This window comes from Rhea pennata, chromosome 1 (assembly GCF_028389875.1).
Source record: "Rhea pennata isolate bPtePen1 chromosome 1, bPtePen1.pri, whole genome shotgun sequence".
Classification (NCBI taxonomy): Eukaryota; Metazoa; Chordata; class Aves; order Rheiformes; family Rheidae; genus Rhea; species Rhea pennata.
The window spans coordinates 137,783,639-137,797,093 of record NC_084663.1 but is presented as its reverse complement, the minus strand read 5'-3'; the positions used below and the strand labels follow the sequence as shown (position 1 = coordinate 137,797,093).

Genomic DNA, 13,455 nt, shown 5'->3' with positions numbered 1-13,455 from the left:
ACGATGCACATCAGTGATACCTTCAGACAACCGCACCCAAGTTACACGTGTATTCATACTCTAGGCTGATTTCCTATTATTCAAACGAGACAGAAAGAAACTGGTTAGGACAGAGCTAGTGTTGTCACCTATATGGCACCTTCTCCCCACACTTCCTTCTTTGAGGACCACAGCTCGGACGCTGAGGGTCTGAGGAAACACGGACTGATCCCTGGTAGCCTCTTGAGCAGCAGCAGTGCTTACAGCAGGACGAAGCTGCTATAGTTAGCTCTGGAAGCCAAAGCCTGGACCAAAGTGCAAAGGAAGATATCTGGAGCTTTTCTTCTGCTCTGTTAGGATCGTATGCAGGGTATGTCCTGTCTGTTACCTACAGGCTGCACAGAAAAAGCCATCATATTCTTTTTGCTTATGGTGGCTGTAAACTCTGTATGTTGAATCTCAAGCAGATATAAAAGAAGGTTTATTAGCCACAGGGACATTAACTCATTTTTATATTGCTACTTTTACTGAAGTTACTTCAACAGGTAGTTGTTTGTTTTAGCCAGAGTCTTAAATTTTTACAAAGATATTTGTAGAATACACTCCACAGTAAAATCAAGCACATCAAAATCCAGCGCACTGACAAACCATGAACCTTTGATAAGATTCAGTGTTTAAATACTACTGCTTACTCTGGAATAACCTGGGGAGGCATCTTTCTTCTCTCCCCATTTGTTTTCCTTTTAATTTTAGTAGTTACAAATAATTCTTCCTTTTGAGTTTTTCTGATGTTTAATTAGGGAAGAAGACAGTTGATATAACCCTTTTAGTGAATCCAGGAGTAAGTGTAAGTGCCATTTCAACACAGATGTTGCTATTGATTAGATATAATTAATATTATACTTAAGATGGATAAAATTTAATTACTTTGATACTGTGTATCTAGGGAATTCTGATAAAATAAATATTCCTGTTTACACTTAAGTAAGTGAGAACAGAATGTTATTCTTTATACCGTAGCAGCACAGAGAACACAACAGAGCAAACACGCTGAAGTGAAGTCTAAAAAAGATACACCTTGACTTATGCACTCTTAAAGACAAGGAAAGAAGATACCACTAAACAAAACTGAGTTTGAATCTGTAGTAAAAATGCTTTGGAATATCTGACATTCTATTGGAAATAAGAGAAAAGTTCAAAGGCAAGCTAATTTCCATTTCTGCAGTAGAAAAGAAGGCACTGACAGAATTCATCTCGCACAGTAATCTTAGCATTCCTCGCGAGTGACTCAGGCCTGCAGAAGAAAACATTCCCACTATCCGATTAAAGAGACATCACATTTCCCATACAGAACCCAAGAGAAAAGCCCTAGCAGCACAGCTTCACTATTTTCATCCTGATGAATCTGCTTGAAGGCCCTTCAGCTGTTCAGAGCCTCAAACAGCTAAGAAAAATAGTTTCTATTTTCAAACAAAAATTAAACCAGCCCTCACATGTATAATTAGCTTAAGTCAGAGCATTCATAAACAATTATTTAAAGATTTGTAATTTATTATGATAATCCTTGGTAAAGCATCTTAGAACCACAAGAGCAGCAAAGTAGAAAAGAAGCTGATATTACCATGACAATATGTGTTTACACACTTAAGAGATATAAATATATATTACATGACAACAGGCTTTAAAAAATCCACTCAAGAGCAGGCAATTTCCTTGGTGATCTGTAGACACAAGTAAGGTCAGAAAGCCATCTGCAGCAACTGAACTTTCACAATCACTTGTGGCAGAGTCAAACAGTTCCTTTTTTTAATCAATGCCCAATTCTTTTAGGAGGGCTGAGCACATGCACTTCACATTAGCTTGAACGAAAGGCAACACGGAACTGGAGAAAAAAAAAATTTCAAGGGTTAGCTTTGCAAAAAAAGACTGACAGTCCTCATGTTTAATTCGTGAACGCTCACCTCTTAGAGCAGAGCCTGCCACGCCACCCACCCAATACAGGGAGCAGTCCTGCCTGCTGACGTGTCAAGTAAGCAGCAGCTTAAACCAGCCCGTAAAAATTAGCAGCTGTGGGATCCTAACTTCAGTTATTTCAGTGTTAAATGACTAAAATCATGGACTGGGAGAGGCTTGTATCACACCAGCTCTCAGCCTTGAGGGCTCATCAGGATACCAGGGCCAGAAACTGAAAATGGGCAATCTGAAGATCCCAGTGGGAGGCTGGTTGTGCTCCAGGACACTTGTCCAGGAGTGGGTCTGGCACCTCAGGCATCAGAGTGCTGTCCTCTGGAGGGGCTGCCACTAAGCGCGGGGTAACTCAGGATCTAGTAGAGTGGAGACGGAGCGGGGAACACCGGGCCATTCAGCCCAGCCTTCCCAACTGCTCTCCTCCCGCAGAGCCAGCGCACTGGAGCTCCAGGAGCAGGGGGCTGACGCAACCCGCGTGCGGCTGAGAGATGTGGGAAATGGGAAAGGCCAGACCAACACCTTACCAGATTTGCTGGTATGCTTCCTGAACCCGTGACAAACAACTGTGGTTTGTCAGCTTATTCATAGAAGTGCACCTAACGGGACACCTGAGGTGGACGTTAGCATAGGAGCTGAAGGACAAGCAACTAAGCACTGAAGGAAACTTTACTGCCTTCATAAAACACATCTGGGAGAGCAAGGCAGAAGACCAAAAATACCTACTGCAGGAGCAGATAAACAAAGCTTAATCACTCCCAAAAAGATAAAGAATCAATATGAAATAATTTAACCATAAAGAACATTGATGGTAAGCAACAGACTGCAATTTATTCATCTTACAAGTATTTCCCGACACAGTTACTCAGCCGAACTTCTGTTTGGTTTTTTATTAATCTGACATGAAGGTTTAATTCAGAATGATTTTCTCTATTTTTATTTATACACATGGGAGCCATTTATAATTTAGATGTGATTTTTCACTGTGTGTCTGAATTTAATTTACCAGTATAATTTGAATAGTTTTTCCTCTACCAATTTAGGTCTTTCAGTAATTGCTTTTTCACTACATAATGTATTGAGAAGAGGTTGACATTACTGAAAATAATTGTACTGGCAACCAAGAGAGACAAATTATATAAAAAAAAATATTTCATGTTTTATCAAGCCAAGTCTTCCCATTAAGAACTTTATTTCCAATCATCTTCCACTCTTATTTATTAAATATTTTATTACATGCTACTGGAACAGAAATGTTGTACAAGGATACAAAATGTTCTTTAAGCCTTCTCCCTCTCTCTCCTCATCTTGCTTATCATGTGATTGCTGCACTTCACAGCTCAGCTGAGAAGTTACAATAAAACCTGGAGGCAAAACAAATTAAAAGAATGCAACCACAAAACATGCAATGTTTTGCAATTTCAAAGGAACTCAATGAGTTCCTCCACTTCTCACATTATGGTTCATGACGCAAGACAAAAAGGTGGAATTCAAGCTATTAACAAACTTTCCTATCTATCTCCAGTATCTCACTGTGGTTTACAAAACCTATCTTGTTTCCTTTTCTCTCTTTTTTTTGGTTGCTGTTGAGTTTGGCAAAGGCGAGGATGAAGTATCTCCAAGACATAACCTACTTGAAGCTTTCAAAGAAAACAAAAAAGCTGATTTTTTTAAGAAATGACTTATCTGGAACATATAGCCATTTATATGAAAAAACAAAAATATAGGATGGTTACTAGCTAGGTGTTAATAGTCTGTCTGCCAACAAATTACAAAGAAAAGACGGTGAAAAGTGAAAAAATGTAAGCAGAAAGCATTCTGTTACAAACTGCAGTAGTTCAACTAATAAGTTCTAAAGTGATTCTAAAAATAAGTGCCTTCAGAAAATGTGTATATTTCAGACTCAAAATTATGTATTCATAAATAAAAGATTATACTACAACTATTTCAAGCAAAAATATAACACAAAAATATTTGTCTCTTCTAACAAAGTTAGGAACTCCCCGATAACTTCCTTCTCCTCCTTTTCCCAGGCGCTCAGCATTTCCATTGAGAAGAGTCAAGTGAGTATCAACAAATCCACACATACACATTTCATTTTTTCTTTCATTCATAGTGCATCAGGTATCCTAATCTACACATACACTAATGTGCACATTTACTTACTCTCCAATTCTTTAAGTACCTTTCAAAAATATACAGTATACTGATGTGGACTCGGAGAAGGATTATAGAAAACTCTCCACCAAAAAAAGATGTATGTAATTCATCACCACACCTGACACGTTCAGAATTAAGAAAAATAATATCCAACAATAGGAGTTCTAAAACTAGATGAACCAAAATCCATCAGGGCAGAAAGAGCAAAGCTTTTAATTTGGAATGACTACTGTTGTAATGTTTTAGAAAATCTCAACCTTATTGGAAATACACCTCTCAGAAAGTTACTCTGATGTGTTATATAGAATAGCAAGAATGAAAAACACTGTTTATCTTTAATAGCTGAAAAGAATAAAAGATAACACCAACATTCTCAGTATCTGCAAAAATAGGGATACTCAAACCATTGAAAAGTGAAATAATGTGCTAAAAATAGTAAAAGAGGAAGAATACCCGTTTCTCTTTACATGTTACTTTGTCCTCAGAACAGGAGATTTCATCTTGATTTAAAGTCTAACAGATTGAATGTTAGATTTGTCATAATGTGATAACGCAATTATTCATTACAGAAAATTGAAATGTCTTTTTTCCTGATCCATATTTTAAACAATGAATTTGAATGCACAGAGATTTAAATGTTAAAGAAACAATCCTTACATAATTCCTGATCTTAAGCTATGTTTTTTTAAAAAGATCTCTTCAGATAAGTTTTAGGCTGTTCTGTTAGTAAGACACCAGGAAGTTTACAGTAAAAATGCCCCACGTAAGCCCGCAGGCTACACATTCTGAGTTCAGTCACACTGCACTTAAACTTAAACTTGCCACTCCAGAAAAGCCATGTAGATGGCTTTTTCACGATAGATGACAAAATATAATCCACATTTTTAGTCACCAAAATTAGCCATTCATTTCTTCCATTCAATTAAGGATTGACTTCTTGATCCACAAAACCTCCTAGACACCCACTAAATAATGCATGGCTTTCTTGTTCCACTGCTTGTTCAGGGATCTTCTTGGGAGTCATTTGATTTGATCTGTTACTGAACCTTTCTTTGAAATCTTACTGTTCTAGTCCATCTGCCTAGGTGGGTTCTACGTGCTCTTTCCCCCATTCCCTCCTCCTAGACTTCTTGATTCTCCTTGCGTGTCTTCCTTCTCACATCCTCCATGCCCATACAACATCCTAGTAGTGTATTAACAGAAGGACAACTACTTTGAACACACACACACACTAATCTCTCAGCCATTACGCTGCTTTCTCTCTGTTTACTCAAATTGTATTCATTATTTGTTGTCTGATTTCTTCTTAGCTTGAAGTATGGGCAGATAAAACAGTTACGGCAGCACTGCCACAGCGTAAACGCTTTGGGAAGCTTATGGCTGACAAGTCTACCTTGCCTATGTTCACACTGCCACCCCACAATGAATATGAAATAGTTCACATAGGAACGAGCCACTTTCCATGTACCATGGAGAAGCAGCATTTTTAATGGACAGTAGCTACTTAACAGCTGATACGCAGCGAATTAACATTTTAGTTTATTTTGATGTAATTTGCTTTCATTTCAAAATGTAAACTCTTCAGGGAAGCAGTTCCTAGCTGTCACTTTCAGCTTATGTGTCACTTACACCATTATAGCTGTAAATCTTCTAACACTATTAGCTGCTTTACATAGCCTGAAAAATGTGAAGAAACATTAATGCAAGTGACAATCAAAACTATTACATTATATTTAATGGAAAATTCAGCAGAATGTACCTATGATATCACATAATAAAATGATCCTCTATCTGAGACAGAGTCCACTAAGCCTCACAAAAAAGACCTGATTTTTGTTTTTTTTTTTAATCTTGTAGAATCTTATCTGATACCAATCTTTTCTGTGAAGGAGACTGAAAATTACCTATTCTGGTATCATTATAAATAATGTAATATAACCAAGCATATGCTGGCAAAGAAGGTCAGTCATCTGCTGCTGCAATATTCCAGCCATTAAAAAAAAAAGAAGAAAAAAGAAAAGCTACAGCACCCTAAAAAGTCATTAACAACAAAATTTAATGATTTATTTTAGAATAGCTCTCTAGTATGTGCTAACTAGTCTCTGTCTGTCTTTGTGGAGGAGGCAATAGACCTAGTAGCAGCATATACTGCATGTGGATGAAACAAAAGAAATCTCCAATTGTTCAACCCCACAATGGTATGGAGTACCTGAAAAGCCAGAAGTTCCTTGGATGCTTAATGCTTAGCAAGAACCTTCAGGATTTCTCATGACCAAGTTTAAAAAAGCTTTTTATTTCTTAGTACCAGCCCACTTAACGTAAACCTGTCTACTTCATCATGTGCTCTGGGAAATGACAGCAGTGTTCTGTCTTCAAATAAATCTTTACCTTTTCAATTCACACAGATCTTGCTACCTTTTTAGGTACATACACCTACAGCTTGTTTTGCATGGATTAACAGGGTTTTACAGTAAAAGCTGGCTTGAATATCATAAATAATTGACAACAGTTAAATAAACTCAGTGGAATGCAAAGCTCAGAATGATATGGAGACTGCCTGCGACCACCCCACCTGGCAGCAAGACTACGTCACCCTCAAGCGGGACCACCGCAGCCGCTAATCCCTACCCTCCAGAAGATAAGTGAGAGGATTCCAAGGTAGTGGCTCATGTAAATATTTTGAATGCTGTGTGCGCAAGGAACATCACTGGGCAGTTGGGTGCACGAGCATTATAAAAGTTACTCTGAAAATACACAGACGCTTTGTGCCTTCCCTGCTCATGACAACGCTATTTGTGGCTGAATTTTCACAGTTGTCTCATTTTTCAAGCCACAGAGCAACAAGCAGGTCGAACATCTTAAAAATCAGGTAGAAGACAAGCAGCAATTCACAAGCACGTCTGACAACATTGGCCTAAATAAGCTTGCGGTTGCCTCTCAGCTTTCCTCATCGAGCAGCGTCAAAGGAGGCTGGCTACGCTTCTTCAGAGCTGATGGAACGGCTTCAAACAGACGTTCACTTCTCCCCTTGCCTCAGGTCTTCTTCTCGTCGTCAGGTCTCCTGCTTCTCAGGTCTTGCTTCTTGTAAGCCTCTCTGACGCTTTCTTGGACCACTACCTCTCCTTTTCCCCTTGAATCTCGTATGCCAGTAAATCTGCCCTCTGCCCTGCTGCCTGCACACGATGCCACTCTGGTTCTACCTATTTTGAAGCCTGCACGCACGTATCTCCCCTCGTCGCTTGCCAGCCGCCGCAGCCCGCGCCCACCCCAGCTCTCTCAGCCGCGGCACGTACACAGTGCTGCCCGGGACGGGACGGGAGGTCGGGGGGCCTCCCGGGAACGGCATCACCGAGAACTGCTTTAAGAGACGATGAGGCAATACACATTTCCAGTACGGGGCGGCGGGGGGCGGGGGGCAATCCACATAGCTTATCTCTGCGTGCGCTTACCATGTCTAGGGAGATGATAAGACAGGATGAGAGAGAGAGAGCTTCCTTTGGGCTGGGAGGCTGTCTGGAGGAGGAATTAAACAGTGAGGACAGACCTCACCCTCGGTGCTGGGGCTCTGCCAGCACAAAGCAAAGGGATGAAAGGATGTGACCTCTGAAACTTGCCCCAGGATTAATTGCGCTTCTTAACACTGTGTACAAATGTAACTGTTTTGATTGTGGTTTACTGCCCTACTAAACTGTAATACGATTTTTTTTCTCTCATCATAAACCAATTACATCAACAACCCAGCATATCTTGGGACTGCATGCAGACTTCCCGCGAGAGCCTCTCCTCTGTGTGACAGACAGTTGTCACACCGACTCCTTCCTCACCATGGCGAAACAGTTCTTCTGATCCACAGACAGGTCTTGCAGTCCCAACAGGGCCAAATTTCTTGCTGACACAAAAGGGAAGAACAGGGCTAGGTATCCATGGGCCTAAGCATCTAGCAGTAGTGAGAAATTTGAAGCCTGTTCATCAGAAACAACTCTCCTCTGCACGCTGAGCAACAGTGGAGAAACTTTAAAACGGGAGCAACAACAAGTGAAATTCTCCTCCAACATGTCCTTACCTCATTTCATTTATCTATATATTTATGGCCAGGCTTCAGGCACACATAGCTGGCTCAGCCCAGTTCTTGCAGAGGTTCCGTTGTGGAGAACTGGCAGGTACTAGCAGTTCAGTTCAACAACTCGGTGAACATTATTACATAACATGAAAGTTACTCAGCCAAAGGAGAAGCAGCCACCTTCAAAAAGAGTCCCCTCAACCATTAATCATTCTTACATTCACGTAAACAGGCCTGGCTCATTCGTTGCTCTTGTGCACCTCCAAGAACATACATTCACAGCCATCAAACAGGGCTATAAGGAGATGACAAAGTGTCCCTGCAACACAGGAAGTCTATGACTAATCGACTGATTCTGTGAAACACCCGAGAGGAGAGGAGAGCAGAGCAGAGCAGAGGAGAAGTGAGACTTTCTGTCCTTCCTGCTCAAGAGCTCCAAACTCTGTTTCTTTCTCACCCCTTTCCTTTCACTAAGTGGAGATGGTTGGTACAGCAGTTTTTATCTCAGCTACTTCAGGACTCCAAAATCAGTTCATTCTCTTTCAACAGCTGTCCTATGCTCTTCTTCAGAATAGGCACTCATGACCATCATCAAAACAGTCTGCAGTCAGAAGACACCACCAGTCTTCCTTCTAATCTAATTAGCAAAATAAATACTTCTAAACTCTCTTTTCGAAGTCCATCTGCTTTTTGTTCTGAAATGTTATTCTCCAGAACAGTTACTGAATATTTATAAGTGTTAATGTATACACTCAGGAATTTCTCTTTTCTCTTCCTTATCTAGCTGTTGCTGTGTAAGATTGCCTGTTGCTGAATAGCTAGAGGCAAGTTTATTTCTTCACTATTCCGGTGAACATTTGAAGCAAAACAAGTCACTACATTGGAGTTTCACGAACCTAATTCAGAGCAATATGCATTTTTCAGCACTACAACACCAACAAGAGTCTGAAAAGACCTTTCAAGTGCTGTACATCTACAAGATGAGAATATCTTCTGGCAGTAAGTCAGAGAATAAAATTTTACACTGGATTTTCACATTCATTTAATTAATTTGGCTCTAAAGTACTGTTGCAATATTAACTCTTTTCATTACTGCTGCAATGCTGCATGAAAAAAAAAGAATTGAATTGTTCTCTTGCCATCTTACTGCAACTTTAAGCCTTGGTTTAAAGGATTCAGTACCACTGAGTATTGGTCTGTCAGAGTAATTAATTCTTCCATTTTCAGCATGATATGGGTGATAAAAGGTCTGGACTGTTGACTGGAAAAACAGGATTCTCATTTTGATATTCTTTTGCCTTCAGAAAGGTAGAACTACATCTCTCCATCTGACAGAAAGGAAATATTTAATGTTTTTTTTAAAAGCACTCTGGTGTAAAGTTGCAGATAAAATGTCAGAGAGAACATTTAATTTCCTGGCCTTTGTTTCAGAACATCATTCCAGTTTGAGAAAGTTTTCACAAGATGTCTTTTATATCTGCGTATAGGATTTTTTGGCTTTGAAAAGTTTTTCAGCTTTATTTCATTAACATGAAAACATGAAGCATGTTGAGCTGAACTCTACAACATCTTAAAAAGAGAGTTAACTACTAATCCTGTTCCTGTATATCATTAATTTTTATGGTTTAACAATCAAGTTGTTCTTTGGTATTTTTTTTTTGTTTTCTTAATGTCAGTGAAAGGCCCGCATAAGAGAGACCACTGCAGCTATAAACCAGTCAATAAAAGTGATCATAAACCAGCAACAGATCTGCTCTGGATTTTGAGAACAAGACTAATTCTCCTTGTGTCAAAACAGTTTGCATACAAGCTCACTTTCTGGTGTAGGCATTAGCATATGCAGGATGAAGAAAACTTAGTACAGAACCAAGCCTGTGTATTCCTTCATGTGCACAGAGCATATAATACTGATGCTAACTGTGTGGCTATGCTGTCTAACACATCATTGCCATTACATCATGCTGCCAACATTAGGCCCCGTATCAGCTATAGATGTCAGATACTGCAAGAATTAATGGGATATGCAGACTGCCTATGACTGGACTGCCCTTAGGATAGTGTGGGCACATCACACAAAGGTGCACCAAGTCACCGATACAGTTTCATGGATTGGGACGCACGAGGGACCACATCACGTCATGTCCTCTATACCTCCGGATACACTCAGGCATAACGCAAGAACTGCCCAGTACACAAAATGAGCACACCAGCACTGACCAGCTGGTGAGCAGCTTTGCAAAAAAAAGGCTGTGGGAGTCCTGGTGGGCAAGTTGACCATGAGACAGCAATATGCCCTTGTGACAAAGAAGGCCTGGGGGTCCAAGGCTGCATTAGGGATGGCATCAGCAGCAGGTTGAAGGAGGTATCCTTCCCCTCTGCTCAGCCCTGGTGAGGTCACACCTGGAGTACTGGGTCCAGGTCTGGATTCTCCAGTACAAGAGAGACATGGAGCTAACAGAGCAAGTCCAGTGAAGGGCTACAAAGATGATGAAGGGACTGGAGCATCTCTCATAGAAGGAAAGACTGTGAGAGGTCTGACTGTGTAGCCTGGGGAAGAGAAGGCTCAGGGGGATCTTATCCATGTATACTAATATCTACTAGCATCTAATGGAGGGTAGTACCGAAGACAGAGCTAGACACTTTTCAGGGACCCTAGGGACAGAATGGGAGGCAAAGGGCACAAACTCAAAAAACAGGAAATTCCTCTTAAACACAAGTAAAAGCATTTAACTATGAAGGTGGCTGAACATTGGAACAGGTTGCCCAGAGCAGCAGTGGAGCCTCCATCCTTGGAGATATTAAACACTTGACTAGACACAGACCTGAGCAACTTGCTCTTTCTGACCCTTCTTTGAGCAAGAGGTTTCACTAGAAAACTTCAAGGGTGTCTTACAATCTCAACTATTCTGTGATTCTGGGGAGGAAAAAAAAAAAAGGGGGAGAGAGAGAAAGAAAAAAAGGTACTTCTAATATTTCTAGTATTTTTCTGGTACAAGTCATGTTAGGCACTACTTGTAAAACTGGCAGGAATGCACACAGAGAAATATGATTTTTAAGCTAACAGTGCCATTTATTGAGGCTTATCAGTAGACTCGAGCAAGTTACTACTTTCATTCTCCACCCTTCCCAGAGGAAGGAAAAGCTATTTTAAATCCATAAAACTTCTTCTGTCAGATAAACAGAAACTTTTATCTACAGTAGTTTACCAACCAGCTGAAAAAATATAAGTGGCAAAATATCATTTAGAAAAATAAATTAGCCCATGTGGTATTTTCCCCAAACCTCTGCCATCATTCTTGGATTTTTAAGGCATATTAACACGCTAATTAGAACAGTCTTCAAATAAACAGTACTTATCATGATAAATAAGTACACTCAAAAGAATATTTGAAGTTATTATGAAAACAAATTTCTTCAAAATTCAAAATCATTGTATACACTTTTTCACTATGCAACATAAGAAAGTGTGCTGGCTGCACACTAATACGTCATCAAAATGTGGCCAATAAAAATTGCTGCCAAAAGTAAGAGGTATCCTTTAGGGGAAAAACAAAATACATAATAATAGACAATGCAGTAAAAACATTTGCTTGAGTAACTCACTATTAAACTAGCCAAAAAAATAGTAGGCTAATAAATCTTATAGTTCAAAAGAAATCCATCATATTTTGATCTTATTTTATTAATTTATTCCAACGACAGGCATGACTTACAGAATTTAGATTCAAATCTTAACCTGAAGTTGCCTAAAATTGTGACTACAGAAGAAATCAAAGGAAAGAGCTCTAGCCTTTCACTGTAAAACAAAGAAAACAATTCTCAAAATAAAAATTGACAATTTCTTCATTCACAAAGCAATAAAGATAAGTAAGATGGTTTCTTCCTCTAGGTAGTTTATGATGTTGATCGCACTGCTTTGAAACTCCTCCAGAGCTCAGTGGCATTTTCCCTTCAGACTCAAGGTGGCTGAGAGACACTTCCACGCAAAAGCCACAAAGATCAGTGTCAATTTGATCCCAAGATTCAACTGGAAGCAGCACTGCCCTAATCAAGTCTCTTGCCTTACCCTCTTGTCGAGATGCTCTTCTACAAAAGCCATTACAAGACTGTGTCTTCTGACTACATTTTCCCGCAGAGGTTTCCAAATTGCAGAACACGCTAACTGTGAACATCATAACTACAGATGCAATACATGACTTTCACTGATGCCAAAGCAGCATCACCTATTGACTGAAAAGTTTATTCAATGTTGAATAAAAGATGGCGTAAGTCTTTATGCCTTCAACCAGCCTAGTGTCCCCTACTACCAGAAGTAGAGACGACGATCTTTTCATGTTTGGCAAGTGTTTATCCATAGCTGGATTTAGCTGCATCCTATACCATCTGTACAGTGGTGGGTCATGTTTATCAATAATAAAATACAAGTGCAGGGTCCTATAAAATAGCTAAGGTTGTTCTGCCCTCCACCTCAGGATGATTGCAAATGAAGTCAACGTACAGCTAAACAGATGATAGTATTAAAAATAGTAAAGACATTTCCAGAGGTAAAATGAGACAGAGAACTGAGAATGCATAAGCTGTGCTGGAGTATCTCGCATGCAGCAATATTTGAAAAAAGTTGACAGCGGACTTTTTTATCTGATTCCAATGAAAGAACAGGATTGAATCAAAGCTTTGCAGACTTGTGTATACTACTAGCCACACAGAAAGCAAATATATTTTAAAAGTTCCATATATAATAGGAGTAATGCTAAAAAAATTTATCACAACAGATTTTATTGCATTACACGTATTCATAGCCAGATTTCAACTCACAGACTTCTACCTCAGTTACAGAACTACACTGACTAAGCTACAGCCATTCCAGAGGAGTTTCACAGACGAGACTATGCACTGAGGGGTTTTTCTTACAGGAATGAATTTTGTGTTTTTTAAGTCTAAATAATATTGCACTATACCTGAGATAATGCTTACATTAATAAAGTTTAGAATAAGAGAAAAAAAAAGGGGGGGGGGAGTTACAACAGACTGCTCTATCAGCTTGCAGCATCAAGGGCCTCATGTCCGTTAACCCAACAGAAGCTCCACTTTATTGAATAGCCCTGCACTGAACAGAAATAGTCTCGCATCTAGTGAAACTGCTGAAGCATACTGCCTGGTGGAAGGAAAGTTAGGTATAGCACGCAACCTCATCACGAGAGTCTGAAATGGGAAAAGCCAGACTTACAAAGCACACAGGAAAACATGAAGTTGTCTAAAATCATCAACCAAATTCTTCATTTTGTTCAAAG

General features: G+C 39.6%; 1 protein-coding gene across 3 annotated transcripts in view; it reads right to left on the bottom strand.

The window, feature by feature from the left end:
* The window catches only part of ARHGAP6 (Rho GTPase activating protein 6), a 334,401-nt gene that overhangs the window by 133,258 nt on the left and 187,688 nt on the right, over positions 1-13,455 (bottom strand). The gene's annotated exons all lie outside the window — the stretch shown is intronic.